The 26,528-nt window shown below is 46.3% G+C and overlaps 1 long non-coding RNA gene across 5 annotated transcripts in view; it reads left to right on the top strand.

Annotated features, from left to right (window-relative positions):
* The first annotated feature begins 16,483 nt into the window (after positions 1 to 16,483).
* LOC140494041 (uncharacterized) overlaps positions 16,484 to 26,528 on the top strand; it is a 33,302-nt gene continuing 23,257 nt past the window's right edge. For all 5 annotated transcript variants that reach the window (XR_011963874.1, XR_011963875.1, XR_011963873.1 and 2 more), the window contains exons 1-4: positions 16,484 to 16,569; positions 17,206 to 17,312; positions 20,039 to 20,121; positions 23,250 to 23,336. This is a non-coding gene — a long non-coding RNA (uncharacterized lncRNA). The remainder of the gene's footprint in view (positions 16,570 to 17,205; positions 17,313 to 20,038; positions 20,122 to 23,249; positions 23,337 to 26,528) is intronic.

The following is a 26,528-nucleotide window of genomic DNA, read 5'->3' as shown; positions in this document are numbered from 1 at the left end:
TTGTAGAGTGGGACATCCATCAACCTTACTCCAATATGGTAATCCGAACAGCATTTCATAGGGGGAAACCCCGACATCCCGGCGAGGTGCCGTATGTATCCTCAATAGGGCAATGGGCAGGCACTTCGGCCAAGGTGACTTAGTTTCTAACACCAGCTTAGTCAATTGGGGCTTGAGCGTGCCATTCATTCTCTCAACCTGACCCGAACTCTGAGGATGCCAGGGTGCATGGAATTTCCATTGGATACCCAGGGCAGTACAGATCAAATGGTGTAGCTTAGAAATAAAATGTGTCCCACAGTCGGAGTCGATAGATTCCATTATGTCATATCTCGGGATTATGTTCTCTAACAACAGTCGGGCCACGGTTGGTGCATCGTCATTGGCAGTTGGGAAAGTCTCTACCCAGTGAGTGTAATGGTCTACTATTACTAGCAGATATTTCCATCTCTGTACTGGGGGTAATTCTGTAAAGTCGACTTGGATCCTCTGGAATGGCCTAATTGCGAGGGGCTGACCACCGGCTGGCATAGAACGCATGGCTTTCTGGTTAATACGCCGGCAAGTGGGGCATCCGACTACCTCTTGTTGGGTTAATGTGCATATCCCCCTGCATACATAGTCTCTCAGGAACGTGTCACACATGGCTTGCACCCCCCAGTGGGTCTGATGGTGTAATCGGTGCAGAATACCCCGGGTGATCTGTTTGTTCAGTACTTGTCTCCCATCAGGAACCGTCCACTTCCCGTTAGTATCGAGCCGGGCACCCAATTGATCCATTTTATCAATCTCCCCCTGGGTGAAGACGGGTTGTTTAGCGAGCCCTTCCCTCAACGGTATTAATGTTAAAAATTGGACGGATTTTTCGACCGCTGCCCGCTTGGCTTCCTCATCTGCCAGCCGGTTTCCCACCGCTTCTGGTGTCGACCCCTTCTGGTGACCGGGTACATGGACTACTGCGAGTTCCGTAGGTAACGCCAGGGCCTCCAACGTTAGGCTGATCATTTGTTCGTGAGCCAATTCTTTTCCCCGGGAAGTTATCAATCCTCTCTCTTTCCGGATTTTTCCGAAAGTATGAACGATTCCGTATGCATACTTTGAGTCAGTATATATGGTCCCCACTTTCCCTTCCAACAACTTCAGGGCCCTCTGGAGGGCGTACAACTCACAGGATTGGGCTGACCACTTCCCAGGCAGTCGTCCGGACTCAATCGTCCGTTTTGTTGCGCCATCTACGACAGCATAGCCACTGTACCGGATCCTACTGACGCACCGGGAGGATCCGTCGATGTACAGTTCCTGTCCCTCACCCAGCGGGGCCTCTTGCAGGTCCTCTCGGCTTTTGGTCTGCAGGGCTACAAATTCCACACAATCATGCTCCTGTCCTCCATCTGCAGGACATCCGTACAGAAACTGGGCAGGGTTGCAACTGAGATCTTTTGCAAAAGTAAGATCGTCTCCGGTCATCAAAATTGTCTCATACTTGAGGATACGAGAGTCTGTTAACCAGCGGTGAGCCTTCTGATCCAGTATGGTGCTAACTGAATGTGGGGAGTATGCTATGATTCTTCCTCCAAAGGTAAGTTTCCGGGCCTCTTCTACTAACATTGCCGTAGCTGCCATTGCCTGTATACAGGTCGGCCATCCACAGGACACAGGGTCTAACATTTTTGACAAAAATGCAACCGGATGATGCTTCCCTGCACGCAGCTGGGAAAGCACACCCTGGGCAATTCCGCCGGCGCTATTGACATATAACTGGAACGGTTCCTTCAGGGTGGGTAAGGCCAATACCGGAGCTCGGATCAGTTTATTTTTAATAATATTAAATCGCTGCTCCTCTTCATCTGACCAGTCCACCTGTGGTCCTTCTTGTCCGAGTTTGTCGTACAAAAATTTTACTAGAGTGGTGTAACTTTCAATCCATATCTGGCAATACCCCACCAGCCCCAGGAATTGTCTGATCTCCTTCTTGGTCCTGGGTACTGGCATACCCGTAATCCCCAATATTCGTTCCGGCGTGATACGGCGATGCCCCTTTCTGACTCGATGGCCCAGATATCTTACCTCTTGCTCCACAAACTGGAGTTTCGTTCTGGAGACACGTAGGCCCTGTTTCCCCAGGAAGTTCAGCAGGGCAACGGTGTCTGCTCGTACTTCCTCCTCTCTTAGTCCTGAGAGTAGGAGATCATCGACATATTGGAGCAATTGATTCCCCGCGTTACACTGAAATCCTCCTAAGATCTGCTCCAGTATTTGTCCAAACAAGTTGAGTGATTCCGTGAATCCCTGCGGCAAGACCGTCCATCTTAACTGTCGCTTTCATCCTGTGAAGGGATTCTCCCATTCAAATGCGAAAAGGTTCCGACTTTCTTCGTCAAGGGGGCAACTCCAGAAGGCATCCTTCAGATCTATTACACTGAACCATTCATGTTCGGGGGGAATTTTACTCATTAACGTGTAGGGATTGGGTACCACCAGGTATCGAGCCTGGACTACTTCATTCAACCCCCGCAAGTCTTGTACCAACCTATACGTCCCATCCGGCTTCCTCACAGGAAGTATTGGAGTATTGAAAGGGGACATACATTCCTCCAGCAGTCCATCTGTGATTAATCTTTCTATCACAGGTTGTAACCCTTCCCGTCCTTCCATAGCAATCGGGTACTGTTTCCTTCTTACCGGGCCTTTTCCTGGTAACATGGTGATTTGGAGAGGTTTGATGTTTAGACCCCCTCTGTTCCCCTCTCGGTACCATACGTCCGGGTCTATTTGTTGATCATCTTCTTCGGTGAGGGTGAACAACCTTACCACCATTTCCCCGTTACTTGGTACCGTTTCAATCCCTAGTTTGACCTGCAAGTCTCTTCCTAACAAATTAAACCCCGCCGATGGCAGTAGAAGGAGGTCTCGTTTAGTAGTTCTGTTTTCATACCCAATTTCCACGTCCTCCACTACTGGGACTTGCAATTTCTGTTCTCCAATTCCAGATACTCCCATAACTGTTCCTCCTGCTCGGGCGCCGGGGGGTATTTGGATTATACTTGATCTTTCGGCTCCCGAGTCCACCATAAATGTGATCTCCGACCGTTGGGGCCCTACTTTCAAGTTTACCAGGGGTTCCTGTCGATAGTCCTTTTGCCCCAAGGGTAGGAACCCCCGACCTCCCTAATCTTCCTCCATCAGGGCGTACGACCGCACCTCCCGCTTGTAGCGGGGGCACTCTCGCTTAAAATTTCCCTTTTCATTACAATAGTAACATCTGAGTATCCTCCTCGTTTCCCTGTCGCGGTCTCGTGTTCCTCCACTCTTCCTTTGTTCAGGCCATGGTCCTCTTTTCCGCTGCTCTTGCCATGACTCTCCCCTTTCCTGTTGCTGCCACGGCTCTCCCTTTTCCCTTCTGCCAGCTGTCACTTATTGCACAGTCTGCATCATTATCTTTGTCGCCTTCTTTTGCTTCTCATCGTCCCTTCTCACAAACACCTTTTGCGCCTCCCGTAGTAGTTCACTTAGAGGTTTACTATCCCAATCATCCATTTTCTCTAACTTCTTTCGTATGTCCGGCCAGGCTTTTGATACAAACTCTACCCGTATGAGTTATTGTCCCACATTCGTCTCAGGGTCCACCCCAGCGAACTGCTGCAAGTTCTTCCTAATTCTGTCTAGGAAGTCCGTAGGGGTTTCTTCCGGGTTTTGATGATTACCAAAGGCCTTGGTAAAATTGTGCCCCTTCGGGGCTGCCTGCCTTATTCCTTTTATCCAATAATCCCGCATGTCTCTCATGTTGCGCCATCCTTCTTCTGTTTTCTTATCCCACTCGGGGTAGGTGAGGGGAAACTTCTGCTCCCCTCCTTCTCTCCCCTCTCTCTCCCAGATCAAGAGTGCAGCTTGTCGTATCATCTGTCGCTCCTGGCTAGAGAACAATGTTTTCATGATGGAACACATCTCTTCCCACGTGTAAGTATTCGGACCCAGGAACTGATCCAATTGTTCAGCTAGGCCCATGGGGTCCTCTAGTAGACCCGTCATCTCCCTCCCGAAATTCCGTACTTCAGTACTCGTCAAGGGAACGTTCACATATCCCATCCCTCCTTCCTCGCCCCCCGCCATGGGCACTTCCCGGAGTGGATTCATTCTTGCAATCGAGACAGGGTTTTGTCTGTGACTCCTTCCAGCTTGAGATCTAGTCTGTACCCCTGAGGCAGCCTGTGATTCCTCCCCATTTTCTTCCCCTTCCCCTGACTCGTCGTCACCCGAAGGAACATTTTGTGGGGCAGACGGGGTCACGTAGGGTGGCGGTAAGTGATCTCAAGGTTCCCATTCTTTCTGCCCTTTCGAGTCTTCATTAGTTACCTACATTTTGCAAGATATTGTGACCGGTAGCCAACAAAGGGCATAATCACTTTCTTAAAGAATAACATTAGGTTTCGAATTGACATATAAAATGAGAGCTTGCCGGACCCAGTCTTCGTCAGTACCGAATCTAGGCCACCACACTGAGTCGCCCTGAATAGGTTTCTGGGACCACTTTTGACAGTATTTTACCATCTTCCTTCTAGATTTTCCTTTTCTCCTACCCTGATTCCAATTATTTAACATTCTTCCTAACGGACTATCGTCAGGTACCCCGAGGTATGTGTCATTGTCCCTGTTCAAGCCCACCCTTCCCTTATTTGCCTTGGATCCCTTATTTCCCATTGCCGAGCACTTCGTATTTCTTGTATTATCCCGTGATAATCTATCACAATTTAGCCAATTCCCAGACCTTCAGTCCCGTGATCGCCCAGGTTCCTTTGCAGGCATCCCCGGTCTTTGGATTCCTGTGTCCTACGTCTCTGTGACACAGATCACAGGCACCCCGTAGGTACACGTTCCTCCTCAAACACGGTCTCTGCAAAATCCCTCACAGGCGAGCCCCGGTCTCTAGATACCTGAGTCCCACGTCTCTGTAGAAAAATCCACAGGCACCCCGTAGGTCCACAGGCCTCCGGAAACACGGTCCCCGCAAGTTTTTTTCTTACCTGGGTTCGGTGCACCGAAATTACTCGATCGTTAACTGTCCACACTGCCTCGGCCACACCCCTCCTTTGTTTTCCTGAGCCTCCCGGATATCACTCGCTCAAGCCGCGCGGGGCAACAAGCAAGGAATCAGGGACTGCCGAACTCGGCAGGGTGCACCTTCTCCGATATCCTTCCTCAGCTCCCCTCGCGGCCGGAGGGTTGATCGGACGAGCCCCCAAGTTTGTTAGAAACGAAAATCGCTTCTTAATAATCGCTCTAGACAAATTCAGGAAAACAAAGGTTTATTTACAAGTCTGCAGAGTTGGGCACCCTTCTGAGAAAAAGGCGCGCCGAGGCTTACAAAGTTTCTCATTATATACAGCACAAGTCCCTCCCCTCCTTGGCTCTAACGAGCCACGAGTTTCACATTCTTAAACCGTCATTATTCTCCATTTTGCACCCTTATCACAAAGTCTGCAACAAATGTCTCCAGAGTTGTTGTTTTTTTTACCCTGTAGTCTTATCAGTCAAAGACTTATTCTTCTCTGTCTGTGCTAATGGTTTCATCAATCAAGGACTTGTTTTTACTCTGCTCACAAAATGTCAGCATTTGCACAATTTAAATTATCCTACTTTTGAGTAGAGAAAATGTTTTAGAAAAGAAGCAAAAGTCTTGTCTTTTATTATAAAGCAGCCTGTTGGGTCAGGCACATCTCAATTGTTTGAACCGAAATTGCATCTCACATACCTCAATCATCATTTCACGGGCATTCTCTGCATAAATTCTCCTTTTCCTCCTCGAAGTATTCAACTTCTTGAATAATTGAGAGAATGAAGTCACAGTTGTACAACACAAAATCAGACCCTTCAGTCCAACTTGCCCATGCTGACCAGATATCCAAAATTGATCTAGTCCCATTTGCCAGCATTTGTTCCATATCCATCTTAAACCCTTTCTACTGATTCAGTTTATTTTACTTTATCAGCACTTGAAATACTGACATTTTCTTTCTCCCGACATTGATTAAAGAAGTTATAAGTTCATTCATCCAAGTTAATTTTGTAATCTTTCACAAAGAAAAAAGTGAGAACAACATATCGCTCAGTGCAAAACAAAATACTGCAGCTGTGCGATATCTGGGAACACTGTAAAGGTGAGGCACTGATACTGCACAAGTTTGTCAGCATGGTTTCAATTACTGACAATAATTTAGTCATGACTTAGCCTTCCCATACTTAAGGTAAATGTGAGATATCTGAATTTCATGAATTGGTTCCTATTGCACTTTGATCAAAAAAAATTATTCTTGGTTTAAACTTCTCAAATGAGAAAGTGACGACCAAAGAATTTGGATATCAGAGTCGAAAAGTGTCATGCTGGAAAAGCACAACAAGTCAGGCAGCATCCAAGAAGCAGGAGCGTTGATATTTCAGGCGTAAGCCCTTCATCAGGAATCACAGGCTTCAGAAAAATAACTGGCATAGACTTATGCCAATACATTTGTAGAAGGGTCAGATTAGAGACTAATTTCAGATTTGGTACCATTCAGTGCAACATTTCAGTATGATATTTACATATGTACCTAAAAGAGAAGTTGTCTAAAATTACAAGCTCTAGGATGATTATAGGATTAAACCTGGAAATAAAGCTGGTGACCCAGAGGGCCAAGTGAAGTCCCATCAGTATCGCCTTGGGCAGTGTCAAGTAAGAATTTGATAGCAGAGTTGCCACTTTGGTGTAACCTGCAGTCTGGCCAAAATGCAGCAAAAATCTGTTCAATTTTATCTGCAAACTATTGAATGCAAAATCCTCCTTGCACAATAATGAGGCAGCATTTTGGGATGTCATTTTTAAAATATATTATTTTCAAAGTTACTCACAATTAAGAGTGATCACTTGGTGCTGTCTGCATAACACAGTACGAAAAGGAATTAATAGAAAAAACATTATAACCCAAATTTAGAGTCACTAATTCATTGATATTGCATGGGTCCAGCATTTAGAAGTAATCAATTTTTAAAAATAAATACAGATACATTTACTAAGTATATTGGAGTACAGTCAAGTTTCTTACTGAACAGTGACAGGATTGGACAGAGTCCACATGGATTTAAGAGAGGGGAATCATACTTAGCAAATCTACTGAAAGAATCTACAGAGGTCAAATATTCAAGTAAGAAATTGCAGGATATTTAGAAAAGCTTATTATTAAACATGGTAGACTGGGTTTTGTGAAAGCGAAACTATATTTGACAGATTTGCGACAGTTCATTGAGGAGATAACAAGCAGGGTGATAAAGGGCAATCCAATAATGTTCTGTGTTTGGATTTTAAAAATGAAAATGATAATGTGCTACATAAAAGTTAATTGCACAATTTAGGAGCTCATGGTATCGGCGAAATGTATTAGCATGGACTGAGGATTGGTTAACCACACTGGCTGTTGCTGAGTCCTCACTTGCAGTGCTGTATACAGTGTTAGCTCCCATATTTAATAAAGGATAAACTAACATCGGAGACCATTCAAAAAAGATTTACTTAGCTGCTTTGAGGGCAAAAGGGTTGACCTATCAAGAATAGATAAGCAGGGGTGATCTAATGGAAACAAGATTCTGAGGAGCTTGACAGAGTAGATGTTGACTAGATCTTCTAGCACCAGTGATGTCTCAAACCAGGGGATATTACATAAGGGAACATTCATTTTAGAAGAAGTAAAGAATTTTTTTCTCTCAGTGAATGGCTCGAATTTTCTCGCCCAAACAATTGTGAAAGTTAAATGTGGGAGGGGAATCGTTGGGTTACTCTTTGGAGGGTTGTTCTGGCTTGTTGGGTTGAAGGGCCTGTTTCCACATAGTAGGGAATCTGTGATTCTGTCTCAAATTATTTTAAAAGAGGGCAGATAGATTTTTGAAATATTGAGCAGTTGAGGGCTATGCGGATCAAGCATAAAAGAGGTGTTGAGGTCTGGATTGGCCAAGCCATGATCTGATAGAATGGGGGAACAAGCTGAAGGCGATGAGTGCCCTACTCCTGCTCCAATTCCTTGAGGCTCCGTTTCATGTTTTTTTGTTGTCTCCAAAGAAGAGCGTGATACAATGTGCTAAAGATCTCAGATGTTGTGAAAATGGGGTGTTTATGTACTGGTTCAGATGGCATTGATTCATAAATCACAGCTGTGAGAGGTAATTTCGGTTTGCAATTTTAAGAATACTTGGGGGCTCATCCGGTCAACACTCCGGCCGCAAGGGGAGCTGAGGAAGGACATCGGAGAAGGTGCACCCTGCCGATTTCGGCAGTCCCTGATTCCTTGCTTGTCGCCCCGCGCGGCTTGAGCGAGTGATACCCGGGAGGCTCAGGAAAACAAAGAAGGGGTGTAGCCGAGGCAGTGGGGATGGTTAACGATCGAGTAATTTCGGTGCACCGAACCCAGGTAAGAAAAAACTTGCGGGGACCGTGTTTCCGGAGGCCTGGGGACCTACGGGGTGCCTGTGGATTTTTCTACAGAGACGTGGGACTCAGGTATCTAGAAACCGGGGCTCGCCTGTGAGGGATTTTGCAGAGACCGTGTTTGAGGAGGAACGTGTACCTATGGGGTGCCTGTGATCTGTGTCACAGAGACATCGGACACAGGAATCCAAAGACCGGGGGTGCCTGCAAAGGAACCTGGGCGATCACGGGACTGAAGGTCCGGGAATTGGCTAAATTGTGATAGATTATCACGGGATAATACGAGAAATACGACATCCTCGGCAATGGGAAATAGGGGATCCAAGGCGATTAAGGGAAGGGTAGGCTTGAACAGGGACAATGACACATACCCCGGGGTACCTGACGATAGTCCGTTAGGAAGAATGTTAAATAATTGGAATCAGGGCGGGAGAAAAGGAAAATCTAAAAAGAAGATGGTAGAATACTGTGAAAAGTGGTCCCAGAAACCTATTCAGGGCGACTCAGTGTGGTGGCCTAGATTCGGTACTGACGAAGACTGGGTCCGGCAAGCTCTCATTTTATATGTCAATTCAAAACCGGGTGATAATCTGGAAGAAAGTGATTATGCCTTTTGTTGGCTACCGGTTGCGATATCTTGCCAAATGCAGGCAACTAATGAAGACTCGAGAAGACAGAAAGAATGGGAACCTTTAGATCACTTACCGCCGCCCTACGTGACCCCGTCTGCCCCACAAAATGTTCCTCCAGGTGACGACGAATCAGGGGAAGGGAAAGAAAAAGGGGAGGAATCACAGGCTACCTCAGGGGTGCAGACCAGATCTCGAGCTGGAAGGGGTCACGGACAAAACCCTACCTCAATTGCATTAATGAATCCACTCCGGGAAGTGCCCATGGGGGGCGAGGAAGGAGGGACGGGATATGTGAACGTTCCCTTGACGAGTACTGAAGTACGGAATTTCAGGAGGGAGATGAAGGGTCTACTAGAGGACCCCATGGGCCTGGCTGAACAATTAGATCAGTTCCTGGGTCCGAATACTTACACGTGGGAAGAGATGTGTTCCATCATGAAAACATTGTTCTCTAGCCAGGAACGACAGATGATACGACAAGCTGCGCTGTTGGTCTGGGAGAAAGAGGGGCGAGAAGGAGGGGAGCAGAAATTTCCCCTCACCGACCCCGAGTGGGATAAGAACACGGAGGAAGGACGGCGCAACATGGGAGACATGCGGGAATATTGGATAAAATGAATAAGACAGGCAGCCCCGAAGGGGCACAATTTTACCAAGGCCTTTGGTAATCATCAAAACCCGGAGGAAACCCCTACGGACTTCCTAGACAGGATTAGGAAGAACTTGCAGCAGTTTGCTGGGGTGGACCCTGAGACGGACGTGGGGCAACAACTCATACGGGTAGAGTTTGTATCAAAAGCCTGGCCGGACATACGAAAGAAGTTAGAGAAAATGGATGATTGGGATAGTAAATCTCTAAGTGAACTACTACGGGAGGCGCAAAAGGTGTTTGTGAGAAGGGACGATGAGAAGCAAAAGAAGGCGATAAAGATAATGATGCAAACGGTGCAACAAATGACAGCTGGAAGAAGGGAAAAGGGAGAGCCGTGGCAGAAACAGGAAAGGGGAGAGTCATGGCAAGAGCAGAGGAAAAGAGAACCATGGCCGGAACAAAGGAAGAGTGGAGGAACTCGAGGCCGCGACAGGGAAACGAGGAGGATACTCAGATATTACTACTGTAATGAAGAGGGACATTTTAAACGGGAGTGCCCCCGCTACAAGCGGGAGGTGTGGTCGTACGCACTAATGGAGGAAGATTAGGGAGGTCGGGGGTACCTACCCTTGGGGCAAAAGGACTATAGACAGGAACCCCTGGTAAACTTGAAAGTAGGACCCCAAGGATCGGAGATCACATTTATGGTGGACTCGGGAGCCGAAAGATCAAGTATAATCCAAATACCCCCTGGCACCCGAGCAGGAGGAAAAGTTATGGGGGTATCTGGAATTGGAGGATAGAAATTACAAGTCCCAGTGGTGGAGGACGTGGAAATTGGGTATGAAAACAGAACTACTAAACGAGATCTCCTTCTACTGCCATCGGCGGAGTTTAATTTGTTAGGAAGAGACTTGCAGGTCAAACTAGGGATCGGAATGGTACCAAGTAACGGGGAAATAGTGGTAAGGTTGTTCGCCCTCACCGAAGAAGATGATCAACAAATAGACCCGGAAGTATGGTACCGAGAGGGGAACAGAGGGGGTTTAAACATCAAACCTCTCCAAATCACCATGTTACCAGGAAGAGGCCCCGTGAGAAGGAAACAGTACCCGATTGCTATGGAAGGACGCGAGGGGTTACAACCTGTGATAGAAAGATTAATCACAGATGGACTGCTGGAGGAATGAATGTCCCCTTTCAATACTCCAATACTCCCTGTGAGGAAGCCGGATGGGACATATAGGCTGGTGCAAGACTTGCGGGGGCTGAATGAAGTAGTCCAGGCTAGGTACCCGGTGGTACCCAATCCCTACACGTTAATGAGTAAAATTTCCCCCGAACACGAATAGTTCAGCGTAATAGATCTGAAGGATGCCTTCTGGAGTTGCCCCCTTGACGAAGAAAGTCGGAACCTTTTTGCCTTTGAATGGGAGAATCCCTTCACAGGACGAAAGCGACAGTTAAGGTGGACGGTCTTGCCGCAGGGATTCACGGAGTCACCCAACTTGATTGGACAAATACTGGAGCAGATCTTAGGAGGATTTCGGTGTAACGCGGAAAATTAATTGCTCCAATATGTCGATGATCTCTTACTCTCAGGACCAAGAGAAGAGGAGGTATGGGCAGACACCGTTGCCCTGCTGAACTTCCTGGGGAAACAGGGCCTACGCGTCTCCAGGACAAAACTCCAGTTTGTGGAGCAAGAAGTAAGATATCTGGGCCATCAAGTCAGTAAGGGGCATCGCCGTATCACGCCAGAACGAATATCAGGGATTACGGGTATGCCAATACCCAGGACGAAGAAGGAAATCAGACAATTCCTGGGGCTAGTAGGATATTGCCGGATATGGATTGAAAGTTACACCACTTTAGTAAAATTCTTGTACGACAAACTGGGACAAGAAGGACAAAAGGTGGACTGGTCAGATGAGGAGGAGCAGCGATTTAATATTATTAAAAATAAACTGATCCGAGCTCCGGTATTGGCTTTACCCACCCTGAAGGAACCGTTCCAGTTATATGTCAATAGTGCCGGCGGGATTGCCCAGGGTGTGCTTACCCATCTGCGGGCAGGGAAACGTCAGCCGGTTGCATTTTTGTAAAAAATGTTAGACCCTGTGTCATGTGGATGGCCGACCTGTATACAGGCAGTGGCAGCTACGGCAATGTTAGTGGAAGAGGCCCGAAAACTTACCTTTGGAGGAAGGATCACAGTATATTCCCCACATTCGGTTAGTGCCATACTCTCGCATCCTGAAGTATGAGACGATTTTGATGACCGGGGACGATCTCAATTTTGCAAAAGATCTCAGTTGCAACCCAGCCCAGTTTCTATACGGACGTCCTGTAGATGGAGAACAGGAGCATGATTGTGTGGAATTTGTAGACTTGCAGACCAAGAGCCGAGAGGACCGGCAAGAAGCCCCGCTGGGTGAAGGACAGGAACTGTACATCGACGGGTCCTCCCGGTGCATCAGTGGGGTACGGTACAGTGGCTATGCTATCATAGATGGTGCAGCGAAGCAGACGATCGAGTCCGGACGACTGCCTGGGAAGTGGTCAGCCCAATCCTGTGAGTTGTACGCCCTCCAGAGGGCCCTGAAGTTGTTGGAAGGGAAGGTGGGAACCATATATACTGACTCAAAGTATGCATACGGGATCGTTCATACTTTTTGGAAAATCTGGAAAGAGCGAGGATTGATAACTTCCCAGGGAAAAGAATTAGCTCACGAACAAATGATCAGCCTAACGTTGGAAGCCCTGGCGTTACCTACGGAACTTGCAGTAGTCCATGTACCCGGTCACCAGAAGGGGTCGACACCGGAAGTGGTGGGAAACCGGCTGGCAGATGAGGAAGCCAAGCGGGCAGCGGTCGAAAAATCCGTCCAATTGTTAACGTTAATACAGTTGAGGGAAGCGCTCGCTAAACAACCCGTCTTCAACCAGGGGGAGATTGATAAAATGGATCAATTGGGTGCCCGGCTAGATACTAAAGGGAAGTGGACGGTTCCTGATGGGAGACAAGTACTGAACAAACAGATCACCCGGGGTATTCTGCACCGGTTACACCATCAGACCCACTGGGGAGTGCAAGCCATGTGCGACACGATCCTGAGAGACTATGTATGCAGGGGGATACACACATTATCCCAACAAGAGGTAGTCGGATGCCCCACTTGCCGGCGGATTAATCAGAAAGCCATGCGTTCTATGCCAGCCAGTGGTCAGCCCCTCGCAATTAGGCCATTTCAGAGGATCCAGGTCGACTTTACAGAATTACCCCCAGTGCAGCGATGGAAATATCTGCTAGTAATAGTAGACCATTTCACTCACTGGGTAGAGGCTTTCCCAACTGCCAAAGCCGATGCACCAACCGTGGCCCGACTGTTGTTAGAGAACATAATCCCGAGATATGGCATAATGGAATCTATCGACTCCGACTGCGGGACACATTTTATTTCTAAGCTACACCATTTGATCTGTACTGCCCTGGGTATCCAATGGAAATTCCATGCACCCTGGCATCCTCAGAGTTCGGGTCGGGTTGAGAGAATGAATGGCACACTCAAAACCCAATTGACTCAGCTGGTGTTAGAAACTAAGTTACCATGGCCGAAGTGCCTTCCCATTGCCCTATTGAGGATACGTACGGCACCTCGCCGGGATGTCGGGGTGTCCCCCTATGAAATGCTGTTCGGATTACCATATTGGAGTAAGGTTGATGGATGTCCCACTCTACAAGGGGGAGATGTATTTATCAGAAACTATTTACTGGCCTTATCCTGTTCTTTTGCAGAACTCCGGAGGAAAGGTCTCCTGGCTCAGACTCCACCGCTCGACTTCCTCCTGCATAAGGTGGAGCCCGGAGATTGGGTACTTGTTAAGACCTGGAAGGCCGAAAAGCTCCAGCCGCGGTGGGAAGGACCGTTCCTGGTTCTGTTAACAACTGAAGCAGCTGTTCGGACGAAAGAAAAAGGGTGGGTCCACGCATCAAGGATAAAGGGGCCTGTTCCGCGTGAAGGAGAAAGCACTTGGACATGCGAGCAAGGGGACAAGCCGTTGGTGGTAAAACTGAAAAGACAGCGATAATGAACTCTACTTGGACTGTATTGGTGGGGATATTGATCAGTTTACTCCTGTATGTGGGGGAGGGTGAGGGGAGATGTGACAAATGTCGAACTATAGTAAGACTTGGGATTCGAATCTACACGGGATCATTTGTGTCCCATTCCTATGTGGACGATTGGTGTTATGATGTGAGTGCACGCCATGAATGTTGGGAGGGCGGAAGACCCTATTATCAGGTGTATAATAAGGGATACGGTGGCAAAATCCGTGGATGCCCTATAAATGAGCGCTGGGTATGTATTAGCAAAACTGGAAGGTGGGACCCATCTTCCGTGTTGCTCAGGGAGCAGGTTGACAGAGTCAAGGAGACCAAGATACAGAACACTGATCGGGGGTTGGGGAAAGAGCAAGACCGTCAGGGAACGGTCGTGCTCTCTAAAGTGCCATCTGTATACGAACAGGTAGAAGAAAAGATTGAACTCCCTGATATTACACAAAACCTGTTTATTGATCTCACCTCTAGAATAGCCACTGTTTTAAATGTTAGCAATTGCTGGGTTTGTGGAGGGCCGCATATGTCAGAACAATGGCTGTGGACTGGCCAAAGCTTAGACATAGGGGAATTACTGCAAACCACTTGGACTCATGTCAACGAAAAGAAAAGACAGGGGTGGAGACTGACAAACAGCCCTGAGGGCCAGTTCTGTATTGAAGGCAAGGGGACCGTGGAGGTAGGGATTAGTCTCTGTCAGAATGTATTGGATGCGACCACGCGAGTATGGTGGCCTGAGGATATTACTTGGTACATTGCAAACCGAGATCATGGCTCGTGCGTTCCATTAAGTATTGATTCCTCCTCTGACGAGCTGGGGGCTGATTACTGGAATTGCAGTGGTCCTGGTCCTTATGAGGGCGTCCCTGGGGTGAAGGAGCTGTGGGATGACGTTGTGAGGCAGGGAGGGCCTGCTACAGATGGCCTATTTTGGATATGCGGTATTCAGGCATACCCCAAACTGCCCATGGGATGGGCTGGGGTATGCTTCCTGGGTCTAATACGACCTGCGTTCTTCCTATTACCCCGGGAGGAAGGCGATGATTTGGGAATTAAACTCTTTGACTCTCTCCGTAGGTCGCCAAGGGATATCCAAGTCGGTGATTGGGGGGATGAGTGGCCACCGGCCCGGGTTATTGCATACTACGGGCCAGCTACATGGGCACAGGACGGATCATGGGGATACCGTACTCCTATCTATATGTTAAATCAAATTATCAGGCTCCAAGCAGTCGTAGAGGTTATTACTAACCGGACTGCCCTGGCCCTGGAGCTGCTGGCTAAGCAGCAGAATCAGATGAGGGCTGCTATATATCAAAACCGACTTGCCTTGGATTATCTGTTGGCCTCGGAGGGGGGCGTGTGCGGGAAGTTTAACCTGACTAACTGCTGTCTAGAAATTGACGATAATGGTATAGCGGTTTTGGAAATTTCCGATGAAATTCGGAAATTGGCCCATGTGCCAGTACAATCTTGGCGTCCTCTTAGTGGCATCGGATGGTGGGATGGTCTCCTAGGTGGTAGTTGGTGGCGCACGGCGCTACTGATGGTTGGGGGGGGGGTTGTGATTCTTCTTCTCGTATTACCCTGCCTAATCCCCTGTATTCAGCTTCTAATTCAGAAAAATATTTCCCGACTCCAGGCAGTGGTGTTTCCACAACATGGGACACGGGAACTTAAGGTGATGTTGCTGCGAAAGTCCAAAGATTTCCCAGGCCCTTAAGGAAGGGGGGGTCTTATCTTGATCAGGCACATCTTAAAAAGAGAAAAGGGTGGAATTGTGAGAGGTAATTTCGGTTTGCAATTTTAAGATGTGCCTAGACCACAGACTGATCTATAATAAAAGATAAAACTTTTGCTTCTTTTCTAAAACATTAGACTTTTGCTTTCTTAAAACATTTTGTATACTCAAAAATAGAATAGTTTAAAATAGTGCAGTTTGTGAGCAGAGTAAAACAAACAGGCCCTTGATTGATGAAACCATAAACACAGGCAGGGAAGGATGAGTCCTTGACTGATAAAGACTGCAGGACAGGGAAACGACTCGAGAGACATCTGCTACAGATTGATACAGAGACATCTGCTACAGCACAGACAGAGAAGAATAAGTCTTTGATTGATAAGACTACAGGGGGAGAAAAAAATAACACCTCTAGGTTCTGGAGGCATTTGTTGCAGACTTTGTGATAAGGATGCAAGTTGGAGAATAATGATGTTTTTAAGAATGTGAACCTCATGGCTCGTTAGAACCAAGGAGGGGAGGGACTTGTACTGTATATAATGAGAAACTTTGTAAGCCTCAGCGCGCCTTTTACTCAGAAGCCTGCCCATCTCTGCAGACTTGCTAATAAAGCTTTGTTTTCCTGAATTTGTCTAGAGCGATTATTAAGAAGCAATTTTCGTTTCTAACAACAGCTATACAGTCATGAGTGGGAAGGCAATTCCCTCCATGAATAAAGGAAATCTACTGCAGAGCTCACACAAAGGGAATTCCTCCCCTCAGTAAACTCTCCCATCACATGACCCAACATATCAGCAAAAGCAGGTCGCACCGCGCATGCTCTAGCCAACAAAGTGACCCGCGGGTGATTGATGTCAGCACCGGATCAATGAAAGGACGGTGAGCGGAGCTGGAGGACCTAACGGGATGTTGGTCCTCCAACCAATCAAAGTAAATGAAGGGCGGAGCTAAACTAAACCATGTGATCACCCTCGCGCGCGGCGCAGAGTCGCTGTAATGAATGTTCGGGAAGTTATGGAGAGAAAGGATACGGTAAGGAAAGAAATAAACAGGGAAACGGGAGAAAAACTGTGTTGCTATGAGCGGAGAGGTTTTACAAACAAATTGTGCACGTCGGAAAACATAAATTTGAACGTTCCAGTCCCGTGTTTGCAGTAAATGGAGAATTGCCTCAGCGCGGCTGCAGACCTGAGTAAGCGCCGCCATCTTTATTCGGGACAACGATTCACTGGACACGTGGAGCCGCCATCTTTGTAGGGGGCAAGGTGCAGCCAGGCGCATGTGCAGCCTTTCTCTATTATAGAGTCATTATGATCACAGCAGCCAATACTGCTCTGATTCACCTCTGGGCTCCCTCATGACCACTTTGTCAATATCTAGCTTCCTCAGTCTCGAACCATGGGTGTATTTTTGGTCTGTTTAGTACTGTATTATTACTTTTATAGACCCTTTGTAAATGAGTTTTTCACTGCGGCCCAGCCCCTGACCATGTGCTGCTCTATTATCAGATTACTTTTTTCTTGAATATTTTTGACAGTCAAGAATTCTTTTTTCCAACAAGCAAGTGTATTTTCCTTCCATTTCTGACGATCAAATTCTGCACCATTTTCATTCCCTGTAATCCATTTTGCACTCCCTGAAACATCAACTGTGTTTCTCCTTCCACAGATACCAGTGATTAATGCCAAATCCCTGTTGCTTGTGAAGAGGGTGATGTTTGACTTTCTTGTACAGCTGCAGTTTGTGTGGTGGAGGTGCTCCTACAATGTGGTTGGGTAAGTGGCATTATAGATTATTCATTCAGCAACAGTGATGATTTGAAAATAATGTCCAAATCAACAACAGTTTGTATTTTTATTATCATGCTTATAATTTCTCAAAAATACTATTGAGAACTTTAGACATAAGGCCAGAGATGGAGATATTAGGTCAGGTGACCAAAAGCATTGCCAAAAAGCAGGTTTTGAGGGATGTCTTAAAGGTGGAAAGCAGACCTGTGAGGTTTTGGTTGCGAAGTTCAGACCAAGCTGCTGCAGCAACTGTCGAAACAGCCACACAGGTGAAGCAATGAATTAACAAATGGTTGGGAGTCTCTAAGAAAGTGGGTTGTCGAGGTCTCAGTGTGTGTGGTGCAGGGAGATAGGGATTATCACAGCCAGGAATTAAATCAAGTGTGAGAATTTTAAATTGAGGGATATTGGCCAGGTGCTGGCAGGTGAGACTAGATTGGGTTGGGTTATCTAGTCAGCATGGACGGGTTGGACCGAAGGGTCTGTTTCCTTGCTGTACATCTCTATGGCTGTATGTTGATTATAATTAGGAGCCTTTTGATGAATCAACAAGCAGAGATTTAGACTTTCTTGAGATTACAGGGAGATTGAATGTGGCAAGCTGGACCTGAGTGTGTTTGGAAAATGAAGTCTGGAGATGAGACAAGGGTGGAATCAGCTAGAAATAGTGGTCTTGGAGTGGGGCTGAGTTATCTCACACACCTCACCTCCCCTCTGGGATTCAGCTGGTTGCCAGATTGTGAATCAGGGCGGTAACACAATCGGGAGCTGAGTGGCCCTGGTGGAGCCTAAAATGAGGGTCGCTGATCTGACTGTTGCTGAGCAGCTGCTGCTTGGTAGCCCTGTCGATGACATCTTCCATCACTTTACTGCTAATCGAGTGTGGACTGATAGAGGGAAATTGGCTGGGTTGGATTGCCCTGTGTTTTTGTGTTGAACATCCCTGTGCAATGTTCCACATTGTAGATAGGTGCCAGTGCTGGAGTGGTACTTGGCTTGGTGGGTGGCAAGTTCTGGAGCACAAACCATCAGTATCATTGCCAGAATATTGGCAGGGCCCGTAGCCTTTGCACGACTTAACAGTTTCTTGATGTTATTCAAACTCAACTGAACTGCTTTAAAACTCACATCTGTGATGTTGGAAACCACTGGAGAAGGCTGAGATGGATCATCCCACTTTGCACTTCTGGCTGCAGATTGCTGCAAATGCTGTCATCTTATCTGGTGCATGGATGTGTGAGGCCCCTCCATCAGTAAGGGTGGGGATATCTGTGATGCTTCCTGCAGTGAGTTGTTTAATTGTCCATCACTGTTCACAACTGGGTGTGGCAGAACTGCAGAGCTCCGATCTGTTCCATTGGATGTCGGATCACTTAGCTCTGTTGTTTGCTGCTGATGCTGTTTGATATGCAGATAGTCCTGTTTGGTCACTTCACCCAGTTGGCACTTCATTTTTAAGTCTGCCTGGTGCTTCTCATGGCATGCCCTCCTTTACTGTCCATTGTGATGGGTGAGAGCAGGATTTACAAACCCATGAGATTACAGATTGTGCTGGAGTACAGTTCTGCTGCTGTTGATGTCCCACAGTGCCTCAGAGATACCCAGTTTGAGATCCTACATCTCTTCAAAGTCTATCCCATTTAGAACGGTGATAGTGTCACTCAACACGATGGAGGTTTTTCTCAACTTTAAGGCAAGACTTTGTCTCCAAGAGGAATGTGTGATGGTCCCTCGTACTGATACTGTCATGGCCAGATGTATCTGCCGCTGGTCAATTCATAACAATGAGATCAAGTATGTTTTTCCCTCTTGTTGGTTCCCTCACCACCCGCTGCAGACTCAGTTGAGCAGCTATACCCTTTAGGACCTGGCCAGCTCAGTCAGTAATTCTGTTGCAGAGCTAGTCTCGATTGTGGACATTGAAATCCTGTACCCAGAGTACATTTGACACCATTTTATTGCCTCAGTGCTTCCTCCAAATGTTATTCAACATGAAGGAGGAGTGATTCATCAGCCAAGGGAGGACGGGACGTGGTAATCAGCAGGAGCCATGAGACTTCCTGGTCTCCAGAGCCAATGCTGTGTACTCCGAGGGCCAATCCTCCCCATCTGTACACCACTGTGCCACCACCTCTGCCTGGTCTGTCCTGCTGGTGGGGCAGGACATATCCAGAGATTTTAGGAGAAAGTGAAGACTGCAGATGCTGGAGATCAGAGTCAAGGGTCTGGTGCTGGTAAAGCAAAGCAGGTCAGGCTGATGAAGGGCTTAGGCTAGAAACGTTGATTCTCCTGCTCCTCGGATGCTACCTGACTGTTGTGCTTTTCCAGCACCACACTCTCGATATCTTGGGATGGTGATTGTGGTGTCTGGTCATTGTTTGTAAGGGATGATTCCGTGGGTATGACTATGTCAGGCTGTTCCTTGACTCGTCTGTGAGACAGCTCTCCACATTTTGGCACCAAAAACCATATGTTAGTGAGGAGGACGTTCCACTATCGAGAGGGCTGATTCTGTGGTTGTAATTTCTGGTGCCTTGTTCGTTGCCAACTGGTCCATCCAGTTTCATTCCTGTGTTGAGACTTTGCAGTGATTATTTCAGTGAGTAGCTGGCTGGGCTGCTGTCAGGTTGGCAGGATTTTTTTTGCCAATGACAATGGTTTCATGGAGATCAGGAGATTCCTAATACGTTGTTTTTTTTTCTTGAATTCAGATGCCACCATTTGCCAAGATGGGATTCGAACCTGGACTTCAGTCATTTGTTTTAATATTCTGGATAAAACCTAAATACATCAGGTTTGTTCATTCATTTTAAATATCACTAACCCTGGTTTTGTTTCTTTGTAAAACACTGCCCATCATCCTGTCTCCTCCATCCTCCCCTCCAACAACGAGTGAGGAGCACATGGAGTTTCTCTGTCACTAAGACTGAGATAATCCGATCTGCTGCTTCTCTCCCTCCCGCTAGCCCACTGAGCCAAACTGCCTCACGTGGTGTTCCTGGTTTTGTCCTGAACCTACATCTTTCTCCAGTGTCTTGTCAAGTCTTATCAGAGCTCACTTTGACACTTTACCCTAATCTCACTAAACTCACTTTCCAACTCTCTTTCCTCTGCTGCCGCCTCATCACTCCCCCTCGCCAATTCATAGATATTGTTCCTTGTTCTGTCTGTTGGTCTTTTTTTTTGGTTATGTCCTTCTCTCCCATTCTGTGAAAAACTAATACTTGACCTCACTGTTGTTGGAAAATCCTGCTCCATCTCCACTCTCCTTTTCCTTTCTGAATTCCTTGCATTTGGTGTCCCTCAACGATCTATCCTTGGTCTCTCCTGTATCTCACGTACATCGTGCCAGGAGGTGATATCATCCAAACACACTGTGTTAGGTTTGACATGTACACGGACGATGCCCAGCTCTCCCTCCCCATCATCCCTCTCCATTACTCCACTGTTACTCAGTTATCAAACTGCTTACCACACTCCTACTACTCGATTAGCTGCAGTTTCCTCCAATGAAACATTGTCATGGTTAAACCCATTGCCTTACATTTACCTTTCTGCTGAGCCCCTCCCTCTCACTGGGAACTCTCTGAAGCAGAATGACACTCTTCACAATATTGCTGTTATATCTGACCCCAAGGTGACCTTCTGATCAGACATCCACACAATCACAAACACCAGGAATTCCAATCTCTTAAACGTTACTTTTTTCCACCTCACCCCAGCTCCATTGCTACTGAAACCCCTTACCTGCGTCTGTGTCACCTTAAACTTGAATCCAAAACCGAACCCTTGATTCCGTGACTCATAATCTGGTTTCAGACTCCCCTCTCAGTATTTACCCTCAGACACATCCTCTCAGTGTTTATCCTGTCAAACCCCTAAAGAATCCCATCTGTCTCAATGTGATCACCTCTCTTTCTCCAAAATCCAGTGAGTAGAGACCCAACCTTTTCAACCTTTATTTAAAAGATAATCCCTCCAAACCAGGGATCATCTCATTGAATCTTCCCTGAAATGCCTCCAATAAAGTGACACATTTCCTTATCTAAAGGGACCAAAACTGCTCTCATTACTGCAGATATGGTGGTCTCACCAGCACTTCCACACGTTACTCTCAGGTAGAGACTCCAAACTCTAATACTGAAAACTTTTGAAACAAAACATTCGATTCCCCTTCCTGATTTCCTGGTGTAACTGTGTGGTAGCTTTCTGTGTTTCCTGAACAATTACCACAGGTCCCTTTGTGGTGCAGCTTTCTACAGTTTCCACCATTTAAATAGTACTTTGTTCTTTTATTATCTCCTCCAAAATGAGCAACTTCCCATTTTTCCCAAGTTACACCCCATCTGGCAACTTGTTGCCCCCTTCTCCTGTGCATCTCTCTCTTTTCATAATCCTCCTAGACCTTTACAGTTATGCCTTTTCTAGGAGATATCCCCCCTTCCCATTCTTCCAAACATTTACTGGGAGCACTGGGCAGTGGGAAGCAGACAGAGTTGCTGTCTTTTTAGGGATACGCTTTGGAGTGATTGAGAGGATCTTCCTACCCATTGGTCAGGATGGAGACAACTTGCCCATCGTTAGGCATTAGCCTTTCACACCCATGTCTTATTGATGAGGCAGAGCGGCAGCACGGAATGAAAGAAAAGAAAGTAATTCTTGTTCCCCATATCTCACTGACCCTTGGATCATTTTCTCCAATGTGTCAAAGAACTGCTGTGTTCAGTCACATGAGATCTCAAGTTGGAATGTCCTAGAAACCCACAGATTTCCCTCTGAGTTGACTGCTGATGTCCTCTAGGGTAATATGTACAGTAATCCTGGGCCACAAGGAGGGGATGCTGTGAGTTTCTAACTTAAACTGATAGTGACAGATTTTATAAACTTGTATTACGGGATATTACAGGTGGACATTCAGTTGGTAATCTCAGTAAATATTCTGCTAAACTCTGATTGAATTACTCAGTATATCAGGATCTGGATATTCACATTGTGTGTGTGAGTATTGTGTTCCAGATCAATCCCATTTGCTGCTTAAAAATTCTCCTTTGAATCATCACATTCTCTCAAAAGGTCTCCCCAAACCTTCAATGTGTCATGTAATCCTTTTATGATGACCTGATGAGTGTAAGGTTTATAATTCGAATGTGTAATTTTTGTATAAGGATGTCTCAGAGAGGGAGCAGAATATTCTTAAAGGGGAGAATAACCATTTTGTGGGGAGGCTGTTGTTTATTGGTATCAATGACATAGGAATAGAAGAGTTCACATTATTGGATCATTGGAATCTCTTGTGGGGTAGAATTGCCCTCCATCAGAAGGATGGATTGTACTGGCACTGGAAGGGAACAGTTGCTAGTGCTATTCAGGAGGCATTAAACCAGTGAAGATTGTGGGTAAACTCAGAGAGAGAGTGAGGGAAGAGCTCAGTCTGACGCTGGTACAGTTCAGACGTCAAACAGTCAAGGCAGACAAGGGCAAGACACAGAATGAGCAGTTATACTGCATATGTTTCAATGCAGGGGGCAGAGGAGCTCAGGGTATGGTTTTGAACATCGCACTGGAATATTATAGCAATTACAGAGGCATAACTTAATGACGGATAGGGCCAGCAGCTTAATGTTCCACTGTATAGATGCTATAGCAAAGATAGAAAGGGGGCAACAGAGCAGGGGGAGAGGTATTTTTGATAAGGGATAACATTACAGCTGGGCTTCAAGAGGGTATTCCTGGGAGTACATCCAGGCAGAACTGAGAAATAAGAAAGGGATGATCTCCTTATTGGGATGGTACTATTGACCGCCCCCCAACTTCCCCAATACTCAGCAGGGAGTTGAGAAGCAAATTTACTAAGAGATCACTTATCTGTAAGAATAGTATGGTTGTGTACAAGACTTGACCTTCTTTGTTATTCATTCACAGGATGAGGGTGTCACTGGCTGGGCTCAAAGGGCAGTAAAGAGTCAACTACATTGCTGTGGGTCTGGAGTCACATGTAGGCCAGACCAGGTAAGGATGGCAGATTCCTTCCCTGAAGGATGTTAGCGAATCTGATGAGGGTTTTTTTCGCAATAATCAACAATGGATTCGTGGTCTTTAATAGATTCTTAATTCCAAATTTTTATTGAACTCACATTCCACTGTCTGCCGTGACCGGATCCAAACCCTGGGCCTCAGAACGTTATCTGGGTGTCTGGATTATCCATCTAATGATAATCTCACTCGGCCATTTGGCAGGGTGAGAGACTGAAGTATCCGTGGGGCAGCACATCAGCACCAAAGATCCCATGGTCTCTGCAGAAGATAGAAAGGGCTGGGGAGGGAGATATATCCCTGGTGGTGGGGTCTGACTGTAGGTAGCAGACATAGCAGAGGTTAATGGAGATTAGTGGGTGGCAGGTGAGGACCGGGGGATTATATTCTTATTGTGGTTGGAGGTGTGGGGGGAAGGCAGAGGTACAGGAAGTGGAGGATATGCGTTGGAGTGCATTGTTGATCAAGTGGGTGAGAAACGCGGTCCTTGAAAGAGGAAACCTTTCTGGGATGTCCTGGAGTGGAATTGCTTCTTCTGGGAGCAGATATGGCAGAGGCGGAGGTATTGGGAGTACAAGATCACGTTTTTACAGGAATATACTCGAGGGTAATCAGGAGAGCAAAAAGGGGACTTGAAATATCTCTAGGACATAGTTTAAGGAGAATCCAAAGAGATTCTACAAATACTTTAAGCATAAAATAATAACCAGACAGACAATAGGACCCCTTAAAGATCAACAAGGCCATCTATGGAACAACAGGATGTGGGAGAAATACTATGCTCTTCTATTCTACAGAGTTTGGAGAAATAAGTAGTGATAACTTGAAAAGTGTCTATGTTACAGAGGAGGAAGTACTGGATGTCTTAAACAGTAGCAAGGTGGATAAATCCCTGGGACCTGATCAGGTGTATCCCAGAAATTTGTGGAAAGCTAGGTAGGTTTTGGCAGTGCCCCTCCCTGAGGTATTTATATCATTGTTTGTGACAGGTGAGGTGCTGGAAGATGGGTGCCATTATTTAAAAAAGGTGGTAAGGAAAGGCCAGGTAACAAGAGAACAGTCAACCTAATGTCAGTGGTAGGTAAGTTGTTGGAAGGGATTCTGAGGGACAGGATTTACATGTATTTGGAAAGACGAGGATTGATTAGGGCTAGTTAACATGGCTTAGTGTGTGGGAAATTCTTCCTCTCTCTAACTTGATTGAGTTATTTTGAAGATGTGACAAAGGTGATTGATGAAGGCAGACTCTGGACGTTGTCTATATTGACACTGAACCATGTTCCACAAAGCAGACTGGTTAGCAAGGTTAGATAACATGAAATGTTGGGAGAACTAGCCATTTGGATACAAAACTGGCTTGAAGGTAGGAGGCAGAGGGTGGTGATGGAGGGTTGCTTTGTGGACTGGAGGCCTGTGAGCAGCATTGTCCTGCTGGAATGGATATTGGGTCCTTAAATAAATGACTTGGATGTGAATATATGAGATATGGTCAGTGGGTTTACAGAAGACACCAAAATTGGAGGTGTAGTGGACAATGAAGAAGGTTAGTTCAGAATGCAACAGTATCTTGACCAGATGGGACATTGGAGCAAGGAATGGCAGACTGGGTTCAATTTAGACAAATGTAAGCTGTTGGATTTTGGAAAGACAAATCAGAGCAGGACTTGTACACTTAATGGTAAAGTCCGTGGGAATGTTGCTGAACATAGAGACCATGGAATGCAAGTTCATTGTTCCTTGAAAGTAGAGTCGCAGGTAGGCAGACTAGTGAAGGTGGTCTTTGGTATGCTTATATTTATTGGTCAATGCATTGAGTACAGAAGCTGGGACGTCAAATTGTGGTTGAACAGGACATTGATTAAGCCATTTCAGGAATTATGTTTTAAGTTCGAAATTCCCTGTTCTGGAAAGGATGTTGTGAATCTTGAAAGAGTTCAGACAAGATTTACAAAGACTTTGCTAGGGTTGGAGGATTTGGGCTACAGGGAGAGGCTGAATAGGCCAGGGTTAATTTCCCTGGAGAGTCAAAGACTGAGAGGTGACTTCATGGAGATTTATAAAATCATGAAGGGCATGGATAAGGTGAACAGCCAGGGTCTTTTCCCCCCAGTTAGGTGGGTTCAAAACAAGATCACATTGGTTTACGTTGAGAGGGCAAAGATTAAAAACGGATCCAAGGGGCAAAGTTTTCAAGCTGTGTGTGGTGTATGTGTGGAATGAGCTGCCAGATGAAGTAGTGGAGGCTGATACAATTACAACATTTGAAAGGCATCCGATTGGGTACATGAATAGGAAGAGTTTCCAATAATACGGACCAATAGCTGGCAAATGGGGCTCCATTTGTTGAGGATTCCTCGTTGTCATGGACCAATTGGACCAAAGGTCTGTTTCTGTGCTGTACATCTCTATGACACTAATAAATGAAAATAAGATGTGTTCCTCTTTTGTGGAGAGCTAGCAGAAGCACAGATAATTGTCCTTTGAGCTGAGAAGGTTAAGCAATGATTTTGACCATGTGCAAATTTGTTTCTAGGATATCTAATCTGCAGAGAGAGGGGAATTGTTAACAATGTCACAATTTTAGTAACTATTTTCAGGTAATTGGCAAATAATGTGAATATGTGAACTTTTTTTATTCAGTAAGTTCTGAGTATCTGGAACAGTCTGAATGGCAGCTGGACACAGACTCAGCAGTTATTCATAAACAGATTTGGAATTTTACTTTTTAAGGGAAGATTTGGGGGTCTATGGGCAAATGGGAAGAGAATTGGGTCAGATTTGCAGCATCTCCAGAGGGAGAGGGTACATCCCAAATGGGCTGAATAGCCCCAGCCCCTGTGCTCTGTGATACTGCCCCATTGACTGAATATTGAAGCTCATCCCAGGGCAGAGAGAGGGAGGATTCCACCACTCGCCTCACAATGGGCCCCGAATGATTGATGTCAGCGCAGGTCAATAGGGGACAGAGAGCAGTACTGGAGGACCAGGTTGTACCAGTTTGTCCTCCAACCAATCGGAGTGAATGAGGGCATCCTCAAGGCTGGAACTAAAGAAAGGCACATATCGCAGAGATCTGAGAAACTGGAGGACATGAGATAGGGAGCGTTCTGTGGCTGGTGAGGAATTATATAAATAAGGAAGAGTTGTGAGGCTGGATGAAGTGACAGT

This window comes from Chiloscyllium punctatum, chromosome 23, assembly GCF_047496795.1.
Source record: "Chiloscyllium punctatum isolate Juve2018m chromosome 23, sChiPun1.3, whole genome shotgun sequence".
NCBI lineage: Eukaryota > Metazoa > Chordata > Chondrichthyes > Orectolobiformes > Hemiscylliidae > Chiloscyllium > Chiloscyllium punctatum.
Note: the sequence above shows the minus strand (reverse complement) of the source record. Positions and strands in the feature narration are given on the sequence as shown.